General features: G+C 40.3%; 1 protein-coding gene across 1 annotated transcript in view; it reads left to right on the forward strand.

Moving 5' to 3' along the window:
- Nucleotides 1–18,065, forward strand: part of LRRC75A (leucine rich repeat containing 75A) — a 1,985,298-nt gene that overhangs the window by 696,196 nt on the left and 1,271,037 nt on the right. The window lies entirely within an intron of this gene.

An 18,065-nucleotide genomic window follows, 5' to 3' on the forward strand; every position in this document is an offset into this window, starting at 1 on the left:
TATGTGCAATGTCAGAATGCTAAACATTAACGCTGTATGCTTACTATTTTGCATAATATGCTTGCTCTTACAGATTACTTTTCTCCAAGCTCCCAATTACACGTACTTCTGAAGTGTCAATTTAGATTTTTTTTGGGGGGGGCTGATTATTTTCAGACTTTTATCCACATTACTCCAAGAAGATGCTGGTGGTGGGTGTATCCCTCAAATACAATAGTTGCATTAGCATTTTTTGTATTAAAACTAAAATGAAATATTAAAACTAAATTTTGAACACTGGTTTTGATTTTTAATCACAAAGTGATTATAAATGTGAAAGAAGAGCAATGCACCCGGCAAATTTACAAGAAAGGTATTCGAGTCTTTATTTCCTACAGAAACTAACATGGTAGGGGTGGCCCATTACTAATACTTTTTGCTTTCTTGTTACTCTGATTTAAAACATATTCTTTTTAGATGTAGTGTTACTGAATACCATGTTGATTGCCAGTATGGGATTAAGGCTTGGACCCTGGATATTGGCAGATATTGTTGACAAGACTAAATTATATTTTATATCATTTTTGTACTAGGAGAACACAGCACATTTTACTTAATGTACCCTGTTTACATATAATTATGTTACAATATCTAATGATACAGGCATTAAAGCCATTAAGTCTGTCTCAATATGATGTTGTTGGGTTAGAGATATGTGACTGTGATTACGTTGTAAAAGTTCCTTATTTTAAAAATTCAGCTCAACTATTTTATAGAGTCTGGCATTATGGCTGTAAACCATTTTTCATTTGTCTGGCACCATTTGTCACAAAGATGTCACTTGGACTGAATTTCATTTCTACATGTGATGTGAGGAATGAAATTTACAGGTCTATAAACCAAAACGCTGCATACAAGGAATGAAATTCAGAGAAAGTGTTGAATAGTTTGGTGGCACTCTCTGCAAGGCACCCAGGCTTTTAAACCATAAAGCATGAGATGAAGCCTTCATAAGTAATCAGAATAGGAGTTTAGTATAATACTATAAATTACTGAACAGCTTAATGTAGTCATGCCATTGTCTGTTGTATCATAATGTAGCAATGACATCAGACCATAGATGCAGTTAATATAACAGCTCATGTCTTGTCTGGGTAAAGTATTTTATTTAAAAGTTACTGTAGCTGCACAGGACAACTATAACCACATTACGGCTATGTTCTCTGAGCACAGAAGCCGTGATTTGTGCCAGCAGTTGAGACATGTAGTGCTGAGGCAGACCTGCAACTTTGTCACTTTCTGAGTTTTGCTAATTACTCTTTTTGGTTGTATAGGATGGTGGCCAGCACAAACAACTTGCATGAAGTCATATGCTTGTTGTCCCGAAGTCATACCTCTCAACCTCACAGTGCAAGAAATCTGGACAAAGCCCCAAAATAGGGACATACTATAAATATTGCTGTTATAAACTTGAAAATTTGCTAGAATAACAGGATTTGTGTTAGCATGCATTTTTGGGGAGGATATGAAGTCTGAAACTCAAATGTGTGTCATTATTTAGTGACTTAAATTCTCAGAGATTTACCTGAAAACCACAAATTGTTTGAGGAACAGACAAAAAATGTGAGGCAAAAATCTGGACAGTTGAGTGGTATGGCTGAAATCCTGTAAACCTTTACTCTCACATAGTTTCCGGTTCTGCTTGCAACTAAGCACAGGCTTTTCTGACTCAGATCTATGTCACTTAGCAGCATGGGAGACCATATAGTGGGATTAGTTCAGAACAGCAAAGCCATTTGAGTGTTTGATATTTTCTGACTTGTTTCAAAATAAAAATGTATAAATAAACTATGTTTATGAAAAAAAAACTAATATAAATACATAACCAATGACAGGAGCTGCTTAGAAAGCACTCGACACTCTTGGTAAGATGAGGCAAAAATAAGTGGGTGGGTACAAGAAAGGAATTAAGATGGAGCAAGACAGCATTCTCTTTTTCATACTTGTTTTTACTGACCTTCTACTCCAAGAATCTGAGCTACAAATAAATTTCAGGAAACAAAATACTTATTGTTTCACCACTCTCTCACTTGATAAAGCAGACACATACGAATAAACTGAAATCAGAAACATGTTATATACTGGAATTGGAAACCCATGCTGTTTTATGGCTGGACATTAACAGATTTGTTCAGAAGAAAAACTTTTACATTACATAGCTGACACCTGGAAGACTGTCCTTCCAAACAGATTATAGCTGCTGTCTATTTAGTTATACAAGCCTTATTTATTGGAAATCTGAAAGAAGGAGGTATTCCAGTATGTTTTCCTTTATGGAAATGGAAGAATTTATTTTGCACTGAAGTTCACTCTGCTATCTGACAGTGACTTAACCAGATATTTCAAGTCTGTACATCTAGCTCCCATACAGTTACTCCTTCCCCAAACTAATTTCCCTTTGTTATGTGGCATACAACTTAAATACATCATTAGAAAATGCAGAACATATAGTAAAATGCTAGTTTACCTACATGTCATTGACTGTCTTTTTTGACTCACCATTTATAGAAAATTAAATTTTGAAAACACTGAGATGAAAATGCTCCCACCCCTAAAACTGTATAGTCCAATCTGATGGTAGCACCACAGTGAAGTAAAAGCCACCCCCCCCCCCATGAAAACCACACCAGTGTCTTGGCCAACACAATGCATTCCAATGAAGCTCACCATAACATTAAATTCTTGCACTTAACTGTTCAACCACCAGTGCAGCAATTACCAGAAAGTACACCTAAAATTCTTGTATTAGAGCCCATTTAAGCGGAGACCTCATAATAAGGATATGTGACTGGGGAACATTTACGTTCTTTGCTGACTTTTCATGTAGATTTTGAAGACTGGGAACTTGCTGCCCCTGAGTTGGCCAGAATATTGTTTCTTGCATGAAATTAATTTGTACACCTGGACTTTACAAGGTGTATGCTTGACCACACTGTCTGGTAAAAGCATTAACTCCATTGTTGCTGTAAGAGCACTGAAGGAAAGTGCTAGAAAAATTGTTGTTTAATCTGAAATAACATGCTCACTTTTTTGATAATATTTAGTTTGAACTTGTTTTGTTACAAATCAGCTACAAATTATGTCATATGGTGCTCCCTTGCAAAAGTTGTGGTCAAGCACATGCCATAACAACAGCAACATGTGCTTTAAAAATATGCATTTACTTTCTGCAAAAAGGTGTGCTAGAATTTACTTTTTAAAGCCCTGTTATATTTACCATGATTTTTGTTTGTTTATATATATATATATATATCTCCATACATACACCCATAAGTATGACTAGTCTTATATACAAGACTATGGAAAGAAATATTATGGAGCTGATAAACAAAGACATAGGAAATCTTCAAACACTGGACCCATCCCAGTTTGGTTTTGACAAGGGCAGGTCATGCCTACTAAATTTGGTGACTTCTTCAAGTACGTCAGTAGAGCCATGGATGAGGGCAAAATGGTGCATGCTGCCTACCTTGACCTAGCAAAAGCATTTGATCCAATATCTCATTTGGGTATTACAGACAAACTCACAAATTTATGAATAAATCCCTAAGTCACCCGATGGATAGCTAAGTGGCTCACAGGACATATGAAGTTAAGGTGGGAGAATCCACCTCCATCAAGAGGGTTGTTACTAGTGATGTCCTGCAGGGCTCGGTACTGGGCTCTGTCCTGTTTGGAATTATACTCCTCTGAAGGCAAGGCAACTGCAGAAGGCCCTTGGCAGACCAAAATTGCTGATGACTACAAGTTGGGTGCAATCATTGAATCACCTAGAGATATAGATACCTTCCAGTAATGTGTGGCACAGACAAATAACTTGTACCAGAGCCATGGCTTAAATATCAGTGCAAAAAATGCATAATTATACCCTTTGGGAAGATGACCACCACTGCAAATTACAACATTGATAACACTCCCCTAAAAATAGACCCAGTGGTAAGCAACTTTGGAACTCAGGTTGATAACCTGAACTTTAATCACCATGTTTCCAAGGTAATGAGAAAAAATGTCTATGTGATATAAGTTATAATATATAAGAATAATAGATGCATGGCATCCAGATCTAAGGAGATCATTGTCCCACTATACTGAGGCCTCATTAGACCAGCAATTGAGTATAATGCACCCTTTGCCATGCACCTGACCAGGCATTTGCAACAGCTGAAATGACCACAGTGGTTCCTTACTAAAAGAATATAAGGTGTAAATAATAAATCCTACACAGACTGCCTCAAAGCTCTGTCCCTGTACTCAGTCTCCTACAAATTATTGAGAGGTGATCTATGCCTGCTCTAAAAGGCATTCTCCATTCCAGCCCTGATGGGTCTGCTACACATTCACAAAACAAGCAACACTACAATTGATCTAAACCTTGTCTGTGACATAAAACACATTGAAGGGACAGGTTTGTGTCTCAGAGATTACCCCTTCACTGGAACAGACTCCCCATTCATGTGAAACAGAGTTCTTCCCTAAGTCTACTGAAACCCAATTTGGACCAGTGGATGGGAAATTGCATATTCACCCCTGGCTCATCACCTTTGGCCCTTATGGACAGTGGCAGTTTGTAGATGCCCTAAGACATAGGCATATACCAAAGCTGTTCTATCCCTTGAGCATTGATGATTGGTAAACCTGGGACATGAATATCGAGGCTTAAAAAGGCTCTAGAGCGGTTAGCCTATTTCTCTCCTATGGTATTTTGTAAATATAGCATTTTTCTTTATTTAATAAATATCAAAAAAGTATGCTGTCCAGGAATCTGAACTGTTGAGAGTAGGAGTGGATAAATGGGGCTGCTTGCCAGAAATTGGTATATAGTTCCAAAGGTCCTAGCTACTTCCCCTGTGTTCTCCATGCCTTTAGTTTTCTACTGTAGTACATTGCAATGACTTTCCCAGGGGAAAATAGTTTCTAAATGTTGGTATGTTCTGACATGACCCAGCTGGAGACATTCTTGATTAGGTGGCTGAAGCTTGTTGGTATCCTTGCATTATTTAGTATAGTACGCTGCACTGTACTTCAGAAAAGTGATGCTGGTGTTCTGTACCTCTCTACTTTGAGGCAAAATCAGTAGAGTCTGCAAACATTTGCTCACCAATTAATTGTTGCACTGAAGTGCAACTTTGGCTTCATATTGCTTGTTTTCATAAAACAGTTATAGACACAAAAATTAAAGGGAAAACATTCTTCTAATTAAATCAAAAATCTAAGATTTATTGATTTTTGTTATTCATATGGTAATTACATCTTCTGTTTGTTCTTTTAATCTTTAATCAGAAATAATTTATTGGCTCTACAAAAAATTACAGTGATTCTTATATGCACGGGGCATATTTCCTCAGCTATTAGCAGCAGAATATGTCTAACACTGAAAAAACATTATTGTGTTGCTAAGGAACTAAATCTGTGTAGCCTGGATAATTTATTTATCTCAGCTTTCGCAAGAAGCATTTAGCCAACATGTATAAAAGGACATATGTTTGCTTTAAGAATTGTACTCTAGTTCATGCTGAGTTATCTGTATGATGTCTGTAGCTACATCTTCTGATTGGTGTTTGAGTACCCACAGCATTTAATCAGATTGCAAGTTCAGCTCTTTTTATGAAAAAAAATGCACGGTACGACATGCTTTGATTTTTTTTCTTTTACTGTGAGTGTCACTCATTTGGTGCTGTTTACCCCTTAAGAAGTAGCTGACATGTCCTGGGCTTTAGGTGGGTTTCATGCAAAATGCACGGTATGAAACAAGTAAGATGCTAGTATGATAGCCACTTTGTTCCTGTTGCTTCAGTCTAGCATGAAATGAACAATGTAATCAGTTTATGAACCTACTTTCTTGGGTGGTGTAGAGTAAGAAACTGTATGCATTGTAATCACTGGCTTAGTATTATTATTACTATTATTTTTGCTGAAGAGTGTAGCATTATTGAAAGCAGACAGCAACATGCTGTGCAATGCTAATCCCTATTTTCAAAGTGTCTAAGAGAAGTACTGCTCATGCCAATTGTCATATAGTTATGGTCTACAGCAGTGTTTTGTGGCGCCAACTACCCCCAGACCTTTCCCAGTACAAGGCATAATTCCTAGCTTTGTGCCTTCAATGGGCTATATCAGTGGTGGTATTGGGGGGAGATGCACCTATGAGGACTATATGATTACCTCCCCTCCTAGTTCATCTCTGGTTGCTCTATCTTTGCTAGATTTGTTTTATACCATGCACATATGCTGGATGCTACTCCAATTGAAATTATCTGCACAAGAAGCAATATTCAGGAATCACTGTGGTACACCACATTTAGGTATGATATACCAGAGTAATTCTGCAAACTACCAGCAGTTCTGCTGTCAACAGGGGGAGATTGAAGAGGTTCTTCTGTACAACAAACAATAATGCTTATGTAACAGGTGGTGGAGTGCCCTGGACTATGAGTAGTTAAAGGAGTGGAGGGATTCTGTATTTCTTTACAACAAGCACTCTGCACATAAGGAAATGGAAGGAGGTGCCACTGGATAACATCTGCTGTATTGTACAGTCCTGAAGAGGAGAGGAGGACCCTTGACATGATCATTTGTACATATAATGTGGAGTGTTGAGTACTACTTGTACAATGCTGTCCCATACAACAGGGACTACTACCACTATACCATCAGTGTATTATAATAATATAGTCATTCCATTGACAGACAGTGTTGAGCAATGAAGGCCATAGCAGGTCGATGTCAATTAGCACAGCCTGCATTATGCAGTATACGTTGTCATGAGTCCCTCCCAGGAACATTAAAATTCTCATTTGTGCACATAAGTTCATGTCATATAACCTGATATGTTAAAAACTGTATTTATTATTTTAATAACTGTTCATTACTGAGGAAATATGCTGAAAATAAAATCTACATTCTTGATTAGTCTGTTTGTATCTGTTATCTTCTTCCTACCTGAGGTTATGCTGAAATGGAAAGAGACTTATTTCATTTCATCACATTTCTTTGAGGTATCTCAAAAGCAGATTATGACTTTAGGTGGAGAGTCCTCACCAACAATCATTAACCTAACTGTAATCCTGAGTCGAACCTTTTTATATATTTTTATTTTTATATATTTTGACAAGTACATATAGTACTGAGTACTAAAGGAGGCAGACTATTAAGTATATGTGGAATGAATGCTGAACTATACTCATTTGTGACTTTCATATTCTAAGCATTAAAATCTTAGCACTGGGGACCCAAAATAAGAACAGTCTCATCTTTCTGTATAGCCAAATTTGCATACTCTTTTGCCTGTTTCTAAAATACTTGTTCATAGCCCCAATTACTGCATCTACTGCCTATTTGCAAGCTTGTTTTCTTCATGACTTTGTTTCCACTACTATAATAAAACTTTGACCAACTTCCTAGTTGCTCATAATCCACACCTCTAAAATCTCACATCTTCATCTGTACATTCTTGTCCTTCTTCCCACTCTGAACCATTGACTGGCATGGTCTTTGTTGCTAAATTTTCCTTTGCTTGGACATTCCTGACCCCATACAGAATTATTCCTTTTCTGTTCCAGTCTTGCACCAGTTGCCTGAATCCCTAATGGTCCAAGATTTCTGTCAGTTTCCACTCTACTTTCATACTGAAACTGGGAGTCTCTCTGTCTAAACCTGGAAGATTCAGATCTTCCAAGAGCACATCTTCCTACATGCCACACTGCTTTTTTCTCTCCTCCAGTCTTTAATCCCCTTCCCTTGGTATGTCGGGGGGGGGGTGATACTCTGTATCAGTCCATCAGCATTTTTCCTTTCTCTGCATTAATGGCCACAGTGCTTACCTTAGTTTCTAATCATACCCATACCTTTGTGTGCTATTTGAGGTGGTTTTCCTCTTCCCTGACCTCACATTTGATGGCTTCCCCATCCTTCCTTTCTTTGTCATTCCTGAACAACCTGTACCCAACCATCTCCACGCCCTCTCTTCTTGTCACTGGCCCATGTTTATGTGATACTGGTAATATCCACCTTCCGCTACTTCACCCCCTGCAGCTCCCCATTTCTTTTCCTAGACTCCTTGCTTGTATAGCAATGCTACTATGGCATGCTGCCAGTAACCCTTATTTGTTTCCCTGATTTGTTCCCATCCTTATTTGTGAAATATCCTACCCGTTTCCATCTTCATTTAAAGATGCACTTATTGCACTGGGCTATACCTTTCCATCACAGATCTGAACAGTGCTGTCCTTTGTTGTAAAATGTCAGTACTGTCTCTGGCATAGAGCTGCTATCTCTTTCAGATGTCTCCCTCTCCTCCATTTGGTGACAAACCCTTCTTCCATGTTGATTTACATAATCAGTCATTATATTCTCGAATCATCTTTCCTTTATTCAGCTGGCTGAGAAGGTAACATTTCTGAAAATATTCGTCCCAACCCTCTGTTCCTACATATCTGTGTTGGTTCCCTTATCTGATTGGTATTACCTCGCTTGTCTCCTATGAAAGGTCTCTTGTGTCTACATGTATCACAACATACATCCACTCATCCCCCTTAGTGAACTCCTTTGTCACCTTGTTCTATGTGTTTGTAAAGTCAGGGCTCCAAAATCAGCTTCACTATAATTTGATCTTCTATCTCCTTTGGCAAGACTCTTAATGGTCTTGGTGGTAGATGAGTAAAGATAAAAGGGAGGAGGAATGGTGTATTTCTTTACAACAAGCACTCTGTACATAAGAAGATGGGAGGAGTTGCCACTGGATAACTCTCTTTTCCTATTTCCCCATACTATCTCTTCTCTTCCTGAATTGTCATTACTCTTCTTGTCTTCAACCTTTACCTCTCTAGGTCCACTGCGCCAGCCATCCTCATAGCATCTTCTAGTTACCAGGCTCTTTGTTGATTTTCCATGCCTCTTACACACTTCCCACAAGCCCTTTCCCTTTGTTCTGTCTGTTTCAACTCCTGTCCTTCTCATCTGTCAAAGTGCCTTTCCCTGCCCACTATCCTGTTGCAGTCCTTTAGGAGATGGTTCCCGTATGGCAACTTTTGTTACTTTCTTCGCCGCTTGTCACTGCTGTCTATTCCTGTCCTTTCACCTTGGTGTCCTTCTCTTTGCCCTCTCTTTTCACCTTCTCTGTACAGCATCACTTGCTTGTACTCCTCTGACAGCATCTGTCTATGTTCTCTTCTTTTTTCCCCTTTGCCCTTTCTTTTACTTCTACCGCTCTCTCATATTCACCCTAGCTGTCCCTCCATACGTTTGCAGAACCCTCATCATTTGCCAAGCAATGGTCCCTGAGATGGACCACTACCCAGAGGTACTGTTACAGTGGGCCGGTGTGGGCAGACACCTAGGATGAAAGGTTTTAGGAGGCATGATTGGAATATGCTGTGATCAGTCAGTAGTAAAGTACATTCATTAAGAAATAAATGCCAATATTGCCTTTTTGTCAGGGCTGAAGAGCTTCAGTGCTTCATATGTGGTATAATCTGTAGCAGGTGGTTGCTGCAATTTAAAAAGTAGAAAGAGCTTTTCTTTTTTGGTCCTCAAGTACAAGAGGACCTTCCTTTCTTTTTTGCTCCTCAACTTAAAGTTGAGAGTATGCCAGATTTAGGAATGGCATGGGGTGCCAGAGTAGCTAACCATAGCTCTGCCACTACTCTAAATGGTGATCTGCATCCTATGTCTCTCTTTCACTTCTCTTGCTTAGCTTGTCTTGTTGCTTTTTTGCTTACCCATTCTTGGATTACTCACTTTTAATAATTACATTTTGTGTAGTTGTACATTTTTAAAGAAACTAAGTAGAAAGGTTTTCTCAACTCAAATGTATGTCATTGTGACATAGATTTATTGGACAATACCAGGCTATTGGCCCAGAGGCCCTTATAAGCCTAGTCAAGAATTTCACCCATGTTCCCACAAAGTCAGCACCTGTTTTCCCTGTCCAGCAGGGACACAGGTGGGATCCCAGGGGTATATTTTCTGTATCCCATCCAGTCGTCCAGGTTCCTCTTAAAGACGGCAGTGAGGTACTCTGCTTGACATGGAGAGGAAGTCTGTTCCATGGATGGGGAGTCATTGAGACACAAATCTATCCCACCAACAAGTTCTATTAATGTCACAGACCAGGTTGAGACTTTGCATGTGGGTTGCGTGAGTGGGGTTTGACTTACGGATATGCAGCAACTCCATCCAGGCTGGGTCTGAGATGGCCTTGTTTGCCAGAGACAGGTCACCTCTGAGCAGTCTGTATGAGACTGAGTAGAGGGACAGGGCTTTTAGCCTATTTGTATAGGATAGGTGTTTGAGACCCTGGATTTTCCTGGTCAGGAACCTCTGTGGTCTCTCCAACTGCTGCATGTGCTTGGCAAGGTACATGCCAAAGGGGGCATTATACTCGATAATGGTTCTGATAAGAGAGGAGTGCAGGGATGTTATGACCTCCTTGTTCCTGGATGAAATAACTTTACTTATGAGGTAGGCCATGTAGAAAGCCTTCTGTACAATGGAGGCAACATGGTGGTCTAAGTCAGGTTGCTATCAACTGGGTGTACAAGTCCCTCATGACTGATTTGTGTGCTTAGTACGTCATTATTAATCTGTTAATTAGTGGGGACACCCTTTTCCCCAACGGGGATAATTATGCATTTCTTGGCATTCACTTTGAGGCCATGCTTCTGGCACCAGTCATTAGTTTGGTTAAGGCCCTCTTGGAGGATGTTCACATCACTAGGGGAATTTATTACAGTCCCCACTTGCAGTCATCTGCAAATTTGGTCAGCCACAGATCACTGGTTTTGGCTTGCACCTCAGAAAAGTATATTGCAAACAGTAGAGGCCCCAAGACCAATCCTTGTGCTATGCTGCTTGTTATGGGTCTACTACTAGAGGAGGCTTCCCCTAGTTTGACTGAGTGGGTTCTATCAGTGAGTCAGTTAGCTACCCATCTGGTAACATATGGGTTTGATAGCTAGCTGGGAGAGTTTATCTATCATGCCTGAGTGGAGAATAGTGTTGAAGGTTTTGGCCAGGTCAAGGTAAGCGGTGTGCACTGTCTTGCCCTCATCCATGGCTTTGGTGACTGTTTCAAAGAAGGTGACCAAGTTTAATAGGCATGATCTCCCTTTGATGAACCCAAACTGTGTGTGCTCAAGTGTTTGGAGGCTGCCAATATCCTTGTTTATAAGGTGCATGAGAATGTGTTCCATGGCCTTGCAGATCAGGCTAGTTAGGCTGATGGGCCTATAATTGCTTGGGTCAGTGGGCGCTCCACCTTTTTGCAGAGGGATGACAGTGGCTATCCTTCATTCTGCTGGGATGAAGCCGGTGCACAGGCTTTGTTTGAATAGGCTGCCTAGTGGTGCTGAGAGCTCTTGTCTGAGCTCATGTAGGAAACATCCAGGGATGTTGTCAGGTCCCATGGAAGCTGTATTTTTTTCTTTTGAGAGGGCATTAATAACCTCCTCCCTGGTGATGAGGGGAGAGGGGAAGGTGCTTGGGATGTCCTGGTTTACTGATTGGGGGACATGGTAGTAAAGTTTTCACTGAACTTGTCTGCCAGCAGGTTGGCTATATCTATGGTGTTTGTGTATGTGGTATTCTTCACCACCAATTCAGAGCAGATTTGGGAGTTACCTTTGAGACTGTGGACATATGTGAAAAAGGCCTTGTGATTTTCCTTAGTGGATGTGGCCAATTTGGAGTCGAGTATAACCTTGGAGGATTTCACCAATTACCTTATTTGGTTGTTCAGGCAAAGGAGAGATTGGTTCCAACTTGGCACCTACTCCTTCTTGGTTCTGGACAGCAATTTTTTCCTTTTATTATAGAGACTGTTTATTGCTGCTGTGCACCAGACAGGTTTACTCTTCCTTGAGGAAGATGATTTGGTCCTGTCCAGTATTACTGAGTCCATGCAGCTATATAGTTTTTTGGTGTAGGCTTGGACATTAGTGCTTGATTCAACTGAAGGGATGGTGGCTATGAAGCTGCTTATACCTGCTCTCAGGTGGTTGTAGTCAGATTTGGAAAAGTTTTTGTTTGACCCTGGTGGAGGTGGGGGTCTGGGGAGATGGTGTCATTGAAAGTGATTGCTTTATGGTCATATTTTACCAAGGAGGATGACACTGTAGGGGTGCTATTGTGGGTACTCATGTTGGTTAGTACCAGGTCCAGAATATTTTCACCTCTTGTGGGGGGTGATCCAATGCATTGGCATTGACAAAGTCAAGGAATCTCTGAGCATTTGTGTTTGGGCTAGAATAGATCTTCCACTCGGTGGTTAGTTAGTTAAAGTCACTCAGGATCAGTGCAGAGGGTTGAATCTTGATGGATTCATGTAAGTCCAGATAGGTAGAGTGGGCATCCTGAATAATGATTGGGGGTCTGTAGCTAGCTATGATTTGAATAGGTTTTTTATCAACAGTTAACTGAACCTGGAGTGTCTCCTCTGCATCATACTGTTTGACCAACCTGGAGGTGTGTATGTCTTTGATAAATATTGAAACTCCACCTCCTTTGGTTTTGTAGCCCTTCATTGGGGGTCTGAATGTATGGTAGGACAAGTAATCTGGTAAGGCTGGGGGTGCTTTCCGCAGCTTTGGACCAGGTTTCAGTGACTGCACAAATGTCAGCATCTTCCAAGGTGAGGAATGTTTGCAATGAGTTCAGTTTCATGTTAAGACCCCTATAGTTTAGAAGCATGACCTTTAAATTTCATTTAGAAGAATTTTTCATGGTAATTTTGTCCTCATGATTTTGCCTAAAAAAGGCACTATGGGGGAGGCAAGAGCCTTTTCCAGAAGCTTGAAGCCAAGGGGAGACAGATGAAGGCCATCACTGGCAAAGAATCATGGTCTGTCAATCATGTCCTCCCAGGCTGCCAGGTACTGGATCCGCTTGGAATGACACCAGAAACCAAGCCAATTGTTAGTCAGTCATTTTCTATTTGTAATAAGGCATCATTCTTGGTGACTGTAGGATGCTGCTTAAGACATACCTGCCTGGTCACATATTCAGCGAGCTCAATCATGAATCTCTTCATATAGTCCAGAGTGGGTACGTCTGAAGTCATTCACACCAACATGGACTATGACAGACTCATAATAGTACCTGTTGTTGAGAGATATGAGTGTGTGAGTGATGTGGCGGATTCTAGCACCTGTCAAGCAATGTACCATGACTTTCCCCTTGTCTTGCCTGGTGAGGGGCACATTTGTGCACCTCACGATTTAGTCTCCTATGACTAGTATGTTGGGTTTGTGGCTGGGCCTTAGAGGCTGTGAGACACAGGCATGTGTATTATGTGTGGTGCTTGGTGTGCTGGGTTGTGATGTGCATGTGTGCTTTTGCCTCGGAGGACTCTCTTGTTTAGTTGGTATATATAGTTGGGGGGGGTGTGGGGGGCTCATCCCCCCACAATGGAGGTATTGGGGTGTAGCCCCCCCCACTTTTGGTTTTATATTGTTAGCGTTTAGTGAAATGAGATTCATAAATATAAAAGCTACGCCTCCACACCCCCCTAACTATATATACTAACTCAAGGATCACACTACAGTGGGGAAAAGGGCATATATGTTTTATTTGTCCAACAATACTTACAATCAGTGAAATATGTTTCAGTGAAATGAGTTTTCAGTGATTTGAGCTTTCAGCAATTTTTTGAGGGTGAATCGAAATTCAGTGAAATGAGTTTTCAGTGAATCAAAGTAGATTTATATATATATATATATATATATATATATATATATATATATATATATATATATATATATATATATATATATATATATATATATATATATATATATATATATATATATATATATATATATATATATATATATATATATATATATATACACACACACACACACACACACACACACACACACACACACACACACGCACGCACTGTACAGGTTTTTATTTTAAAGAAAAATGTGCAGACCAGATACACAGGAGGTTAATCCAATAAAAATCAATTTAATATAGATAAGTGCTTTCACGCTATATACACACTATGGCTTCATCAGATCAAGAGAAAAAAAAACACATAGCATTGTTCCTGATTGGTTGCTGTGCCTTTATAAATGTGTTTTTTTTATTTTTCTCTTGATCTGATGAAGCAATAGTGTGTATATATAGTGAAAGTGCTTAGCTATATTAAATTGATTTTTATTGGACTAACCTCCCGTATATCTGGTCTGCATATTTTTACTTATCTTGTTTTTTGGTATTATGCATACCAGTTTATCCGTGAGTCCAGTGGATTGGTTTAGTTTTCTATTGTACAAATACAATGGCCTCCACGGAAGTGAAAGAATAAACTAAAAAGTATCATGCCTACTTCACATTAAAATATATCTTATGTTTTCCAATGTGTAGTCACTATAAACCAGAAAATAAATGTATAAAAATACAAATCTTGTATCCCTGTATAATAAATTGTTCAACAAGTTCCCTGGGTCTGCATTTTAAGTCAACAGCTGTAAAAAAATGTATAAATCAACATACTGAAAACCATTGAATTCTTAAACATTTATAAGTAATTGTAAAGCAAGCCCTCAGAACCAAGTTGCAGCCTACTAAGAAGGTCCTAAGTAATTAATTGAAAGGTTAACAAATTTAGCTTAACAACTTAGCCTAATGTGTACTGACATTTCAATCAAGTCTTATCTCACTTGAAGCTGAAGCTGTAGGTCAAATCATCAAAAAGCTTCTTTCCATCCTAAACGGCTCCTGTGCTATTTTTAATATTTTTGCACAGCCCGTGCAGTGTTCTTCGCTCTTTCAAAAAGTAAGTCTCTCTTCCCTGAATGCCTTTTGTGTATATCCTGTTTTGGTGTGCACCTTTGAAGTAGCAGAGCCATTCCCCTGCGTCTTGTGCTCTTTTTACATTTGTGGTGTGCACAGGGCATCCCTGCTATGTGCTGTACCTGCTTCTACCTCCAGAGTCTTGTCTTCAAATGCCTTTTGAAATGGCTGCTATACCGAGTTCCTGCACAGCGGCCATTTATTTCTCTGTATGGGACATTGACACTAACTAAATATATTACTCCCCTTTAAAGAGAAGATCCTGCCAGACTCTAGCACTGCGCAGAATACCCTGAAAAATGAGGCAAAATATTGTGTAGATGGCTAGCTGAAATGCTTTTCTTGCCAGCTTTTGTTTCTTTCTTGTAAATGTCGTTAAAGAATTTCCTTTTCAGTGATGATTTAGGACTATGTAGACAGAGATTAATTAATAGGATGAAATACTTAAATGGCTTAATTAAACATCTTTTACATGGAAATAAGCTGGAGAGTGTGGGACAACTTCATAAAAAGTCCAGGCAATCTGAGTATAAAATCATTGTTTTAAGTGGAAGTTAGGAAGTTAATAATTTATACGAATAGTAAGACTTCAAGACCCCGGCCTTCAGGAACTCCTCTTAGTAGTGTCATTTTGTACAGGCCATCTTGTGAATTTTGACTCTCTAAAGGTTTAGTTAAGATAGTTTGATGTGTTACAACAGGCTGTCAGGACATAAGGATGACAAATAAGTATAGCTGACTTTGAAAAGTAAGTGATTTAAAGTGTCAGATGCCTTTTATCTGTAAATAAATACTGCTCTAGTTAGTTTGCCTTTATCTGTTGGAAGTGTTAAGGGAAGAATTTATTCAGGGTGTCAGAGACATGTTTATGACTAGAAAATAAGGATAAGTTCATAGGTTCATAGGTAAGTACTAGGCTATCTGCCCAAGGGCATCTGTAGGCCTAGCTGGAATATGTTGGCTTTCGCCGCCCCCTTAGATTAGTTCCCTGTGCCTCTGTCCAGCAGAGCCACTGCAGTTATCCCTGGGATAGATTTTCTGTTTTCCATCCACACGTCAAGGTTTCTCTTGGAGTGTTAGTGAAGGGCTTTGCCTAATGTAGATTGGAATCCTGTTCCAAAGCATGGGTAGTCTCTGGGACAGGAATCTATCCCTCCAGCACATCCTATTTATCATTGTGGTGAGGTTTAGATCCCTAGAGCGTATGGCTCTCAGGGATTTGTTTTATTTTTAGGTGGAGCATGTCCATCAATTCTGAGTTGGACATGGCCTTGTATGTCAGGCAGAGATCACCTCTGAGTAAACAGTATGCAACCGAGTACAGCTGGAGTTTCTTCAGTCGGGCAGCATAGGGCATCTGTTTGAGGCCAGTAATCCTCTTGGTGAGGTACTTCTGTAGTCTTTCCAGCTGTTGCAGGTGTCTTGTAAGGTACATCCCAAATGGGGCATTGTACTCTATGATGGGTCTGATGAGTGATGAGTAGAGGGGCACAATAACCTGTTTTGTTCTAGATGCGAACCTTTTTGTGTATCTGTCTCAGTGAGACCCTTCTGGAGGATGTCTGTATCAGCCAGAGAGTCAGTTATGGCCCCCAATTTGCAGTCATCTGTGAACTTGGTCAGCCATAGTCCTCCTGTGCTTGTCTGTACCTCTGAGAAGTATATACCAAACAGGAGGGGTCCTAGGACTGAACCCTGGGGGATGCCACTTGTATCCAGTTTAGAATCGGACCTAGAGCCTGCAACTCTCACCGTGTGGGTTCTATCTATGAGCCAATTTGCAACCCATCTCGTGACATAGGGGTTTATGTTCAGGCTGGTGAGCTTATCTATAATACCAGAATGGGGAATGGTGTTGAAAGCCTTTGTGAGGTCTAGGTAGGCTGTGTGGACCTCCTTTCCCTTGTCTAAAGCCTTGGTAACTGTCTCAAAGAAGTCCACCAGGTTAAGGAGGCATGATCTGCCCTTAACAAAGCTGGGTAGGGTCCAATGTTTGGAGGTTCCAAATGTCTGTATTAATGAGTTCCATGATGATGTATGCTATAGCCTTGCATACCAGGCTAGTCAGGCTTATAGGGCGATAGTTCCTGGGGTCTGTTGTGGCTCCACCTTTGTGGAGCAGGATAACTGTTGCTGTGCACCACTCTATGTGTACATAGCCTGTAGAGAGGCAGAGTTTGAACAGTGTGTTTAGGGTGAGGGGTTAGGTTATTTTGGAGTTCATGTAAGATGCAGCCTGGGACACCATCCGGTCCCATTGAAGCTGTGTCAGTGGTTGCTGGAGCTCTACATTCTTCTGGTATGGTTATGAGCCCTTTAGGGGGTAAGAGGGGGGTGAAGTTTGCACTAAACCTGTCTGACAGAATGTTGGCAATATCAGTCGGTTCAGTGTATTTTGTGCCATTCTGCACTAACTCAGAGCAGATCTGAGAGTTTCCACTTAGGTTCTTGACATAGTTAAAGAGCGCTTTGTGGTTATCTTTGGAGTCCTTGGCAATTTTTCTTTCAAAGCTAGCCTTGGATGATTTTATGAGGGATCTTAGTTTCTTGCTGATATTGATCAGGGATGTCTTTCCTTCTTGGTATTTTACTCTTTTCTGTACTAGTTTCCTCCTTCTATTGTATAGCTTGTTTATGGCAGGGGTCCACCAGACTGGTTTCCTTTTCTTGGAGGAGTGAGTCTTGGTTTTGCTTGGGATAGGACGATCCATGCATTCTTGCAGGTGCTCATAAAGTGCCTTTGTAAGGGATTCAGCAGCTTGGTCAGTGTTGTCCTTTAGCATGGGGGCTGTAAACCTTTCCACCTCAGTCTTAACGTGAAGTTTGCTTTTGAAAAGGTTTTCACTGTGGTTTCCTTGAGTGGGTGTGAGGGCGGAATGTGGATATCCAGAGTGATTAGTCTATGGTCTGATCTAACCAGTGAGGGGCTGACATCCGGTGTACAACACCGGTCGCCCATGTTGGTGATGACCAGGTCCAATATGTTGTCACCTCGGGGGGGGGGTGTTGACCAGTTGATCCAGGGCGTTGGAGTTTATAAATTCTAGGAAGTGTTGGGCAAGGGAGTTAGTACTTGAGCAGTTCTCCCAGTTAATGTTTGAGTAATTGAAATCACCCAATATTGGGGTATTTTGAAGGACCTTCATATTTTCCAGTGTCTCCAGAAACGCAGAATGTGTGTCCTGGGTCATTGTGGGTGATCTATAGCAAGGTACAGTTTGAATTGCAGT

Source organism: Protopterus annectens, chromosome 13.part0 (genome assembly GCF_019279795.1).
Source record: "Protopterus annectens isolate FY-2018-M chromosome 13.part0, PAN1.0, whole genome shotgun sequence".
Classification (NCBI taxonomy): Eukaryota; Metazoa; Chordata; order Ceratodontiformes; family Protopteridae; genus Protopterus; species Protopterus annectens.